This window comes from Olea europaea, chromosome 7 (assembly GCF_002742605.1).
Source record: "Olea europaea var. sylvestris chromosome 7, O_europaea_v1, whole genome shotgun sequence".
NCBI classification, from domain to species: Eukaryota; Viridiplantae; Streptophyta; class Magnoliopsida; order Lamiales; family Oleaceae; genus Olea; species Olea europaea.
In genome coordinates, this window is record NC_036243.1 from 21894740 (window position 1) to 21899391 (window position 4652).

General features: G+C 29.0%; 1 protein-coding gene across 1 annotated transcript in view; it reads left to right on the forward strand.

Moving 5' to 3' along the window:
- The window catches only part of LOC111397442 (probable disease resistance protein At5g63020), a 68769-nt gene extending 64152 nt beyond the window's left edge, over positions 1 to 4617 (forward strand). The window contains exon 8 of the transcript XR_002703249.1: positions 3985 to 4617. The gene's annotated coding sequence lies outside the window, so the exon portion shown is untranslated. The remainder of the gene's footprint in view (positions 1 to 3984) is intronic.
- The last annotated feature ends 35 nt before the right edge of the window (positions 4618 to 4652 follow it).

Genomic DNA, 4652 nt, shown 5'->3' on the forward strand with positions numbered 1-4652 from the left:
GATAAATGATTTTCTTGAAATTTTTATTTTTTTGTTTTGGCAATGAAAACAAATTTCATCCCCAATACCAATAAATTATATCCCTTTATTTGACAATTTTCATGTAAAACAAAGTCAAAAGGACATCAAAAAACACTTTAATTTAAACATTTTTCACGTGAAAAATTATACCAATCAAACACAATAATTTACAATTCTCAAGAAAATAATTGCTCATCAATTCAATTCCCTAAAATTCATTTTCTTTCCACCCAAATTTCACCTTTGCAATCAAATGGACCCTAAATGTTTTAACAAATTTATCAGAGTTTGCCCTGTCCATCCAGGGACCCACATCAATGCCCTATTCGAACAGGCCGACGTGACCCAATTCGAACAACATTATTCAATTTAGCATGCATATAGTGACCACATACCAGCAAGTTCTATTTACATCCCCTCTCTTTCCCCTATAACAATTGTTGATTTCCACGTGGGACTGGTGCTCCCAACAATTGGGATGGAAATGAAATCAACTCCATGAAAATGTAGGAACACTTTGTTATAATTTATGTGAATTTTTTAAATTAATATACTACCTATAAAATAAGTATAATTTTGAATTTTACATAATGTCATAAATATTTTTTGATTTTATTTATTTATTTAATAATTTAATCAATTCAATTCGGTTCGGCCTTTAACCCTTGATCTTTTATTTTATTTCTTTCGATGTTTGGGCCAATTTTTTAAATGTTGCTATGTTTCTCAACAATTTAAAAATATATAGTATAATTCAAAGAAACACCGTAAATAAAAAAAAATTATTACATCATGTCATTAAAAATAGTAATAATAGAAAATGACACACACACTCTCAACCATTATATTTGGAAAATAAAAGAGGGGTAAAATTGACTTTGCACCATTTGGTGCAAGGATTACGCTATGTGTACATTGAAGGTATATACAATCCTTTATGCCTCCCTCAAAGGGGGAGGGGCTCACGCATAATAAATTATTCATGGCCCCCCTCCATATAAGAGGGGTGTCACCATATGTGTACATCCATTATGAAAGTTGGTAAATTGTAATTGAATTATCTCAGATGATTACTTAGGCGTTTGTTTCTCATTTTTGTAAAATTGAGAATGAAAAATATAATCGTTATGGGTTCCACACAAAAGATAGAAATTCAAATTTGGTGGCTTGATTTGATGAATAACGGTCATATTTTTCATTTTAATGAGAAAAAAAATGTTAAACAAACAGGGGCTTCTTAATTTCTACTGCAAGGTAAATTGAAAAAGAAGAATAATATTACCCTAGAGACGTTGGTTTTGGTTCAATATTTGCACTTCCACGTGCTTTCCAATCTCCTTCCTGGAAGGATATTATTGCTCAAAGATGACAGAATCCATGTGCTTAATCTTGATTGTTAGGTTGGCCTTGACTTCTGAGTCATTTTGAAGTCATTTCTTCTTAGTAAACATGCTATATCATAGATGATATCGTCCTATACTAAAAAGAATTCACTCAAACTAGGAGTGGGTATATTAACTGTGGAACCTACCCAAACAGACCTGATGGGTTGGTTTCATGGGACGTCAGGTCGATTTTCGAGTTTGCTTGGACTCAATCAGGAAAAGTTGATTTAAAGTTCAAAAAAAAAAAAAAATATATATATATATACTGGGATAAAGATAAAGTATTTTGTGAAATAAAAATTAAGAATCCAGAATATATTATTAAAACTAAAAATATTGAAGCTACAAATCAAGATCAGGAAGATTTTAGAATGCATATAAATGATTTATTAAAATTAGGAGTTATCAGAAAATCAGAAAGTCCTCATAGGTCAGCAGCCTTTATAGTTAGAAAACATTCAGAAATTATTAGAGGAAAAAGTAGAATGGTAATTAATTATAAATGATTAAATGATAATACTATAGATGATGCTTATAATATCCCAGATAAAACAGTTTTAATAAATAAGATACAAGATTGTAATATTTTTAGTAAGTTTGACTTAAAATCAGGTTTTTGGCAAGTTAAGATGCACCCAGACTCAATTGAATGGACAGCCTTTACTAGTCCAGAAGGACATTTTGAATGGCTTGTAATGCCATTTGGTTTAAAAAATGCCCCTAGCATATTTCAAAGAAAAATGGATAGCATTTTTAGTAAACATAATAAATTTATTATAGTTTATATAGATGATATTTTAGTATTTAGTAAAAATAGAAGAGAACATAGAGGTCATTTACAAATTCTTTTTTCAGAATTTATCAGACATGGTTTAATTATAAATAAAAAGAAAATGTTTTTATTTAAAGAATATATAGAATTTTTAGGAGTAAATATAGGAAGAGGAAAAATAGAATTACAACCTCATATAGCTCAGAAAGCTTTAGAATTCCCAGATAAACTTGAAGATATTAAACAATTACAAAAGTTTTTAGGACTTGTTAATTATGCTAGACCCTTTATTAAGAATTTAGGAAAAATTGCAGGACCTTTATATGGTAAAACTTCACCAAAAGGTCAAAGATACTTTAATATTGAAGATGTTAAATTAGTCCAAAAAATAAAAGAAAAATTAAAAGATTTACCTAAATTATCTATGCCATTAGAAACAGATTACTTAATTATTGAGACAGACGGTAGTATAACAGGATGGGGAGCAATACTTATTGCAAAACCCAACAAATATTCAGATAAAGATACTGAAAAAATAGTAAGATATAATAGTGGAAATTATAAAGAAAAAGGTAATATTAGTAGTATAGATTTAGAATTACTTGCAGTAAATTATGCATTAGACTCTTTTGAATTGTTTATTATTTCTAAAAAAGAAATTACCTTACGAACAGACTGTGAAGCAATTGTTAGTTTTGTTAATAAAATGAAATTAGAAAATAAAAGAAGTAATAGAAGAAGATGGTTAAATTTTATAGATAGAATTACTAATACTGGATTAGTAATTAATTTTGAGCATATTAAAGGTAGTGATAATCAGATTGCAGATATTTTAAGTAGAATAATTAAAAATAAAGATTATGAATAATATTTCTAGAAAGATGCAAAGACCAAGAGGTCCCAGACCAGGATTGCCAATTGTTGGCAGTTCAAGTTCTCAGACAAATATACTACAGACTCATGATAAGTTAAGATTTGGTAATATAGAACTCATTTGTTTTCCTAATAGCAATATTAGTTTTAAGACATTTTCTCATATTTCAGTTACAAAGGCAGAAAAATGTATTTTAGACAACTTATGGATTTCTTATAATAAGAATCCAAAAGACCAAAAATATTTTTTAGCATGTTTAAATGCTCTTTCAGAACATTTTAGCCAAGATCATAAACAATTTAAATGTTATGTTGTTTTAAATGGAAGACTTCCAGGAATTTACCATACTTGGTTAGAAGTTTCAGATTGTATTAAGAATTTTCCAAATCCTCTTTACAAAGGATTTTATTCAATTTCAGAAGCATTAGAAGAATGTAGAAAATTTATAGGTGCAAATTATTTTATTGCTCCTTCTTTAAAAAATGTTTCAGACCAACCTTTAGATTATTTTTCAAGATTTTGTGATCATTGTGAATGTATGACAAAGAACTTTAAGATTTTAAATGAATCAAACCAGACTTTACAACAAGAGAAATTAGTTTTACAAAAGAAAATCTCTGATTTAGAACAAGAGATTATTAATTTAAAAATTTCAAATCCTATCTCTCAGACAGAAGCAGGTACTATAGAGCCCAAGAATTCTATAGCTAGTCCAGCTCAAACGGAAGCTGGTAAAGACTTATCAAATCCGTTTATGGTTCTGGGCTTACCAAAAGATCAACAGACTCAGGGGACTGTTGATTCCTCTACTTCTCATATTCAACAGGCTGAAAATCCTGTTATAAAAGAACAGACACAGCAGACTGATAATTCTGCTACAAGACTTATTAGTCCAATAGATCTTAAACAGAAAAGCTCAATTAATTTTCCAGGATCATTTCAATCAGCTCAAGACCCAGAACAAATTTCTCAGTCAGATATTAGAAAGATCAAAGAAATGTTTGAAAAGATTGAAGAGATTCAGCAACAAGTTAAACAAAGTACGACGAAGAAAAAGAAATTACAAATTAGAAAGAAAAATAAAGGTAAAAAGAAAATTGAACAAGAAAGAGATTTGGATGAATTCAAAGATAATAATTCAGAAGATAACCCAGAAGACTTTACTGACGGAGGAGATTCTTTAGACAGTATTGGCAGACATAATTATGCAACAAGATAAGAGATTTTTCAGACAGGTGTAAAGAAACAATCAGACAGCTGGAGAAAAGACAAGAAACCTCTAGAAAAAGAATCTATTGATTGAAGATTTTTGTCCAGACGTCAAGACTTTTGAAGGTTTTTTACTATTTACTTTTTGAAAAATTTGTAAAAGAATCTTACTATTTTATAAAGTAAGATTTGATAGGATAGTTTTTACTATTTACTTTTTGACGTTTTGAAAAAAGCAAAGATTCCTTGCTTTTAGATAACGTCTATCTTATCTTTTCCCTCCTATAAAAGGAGATCATTCTTTCATCTGTAAACACACAAGAAAATTTATACAATACAAGTTCTTAGTTCTCTCAAAAATGTTCTAATTTTCTTTTCCTCCCGAAAGGGA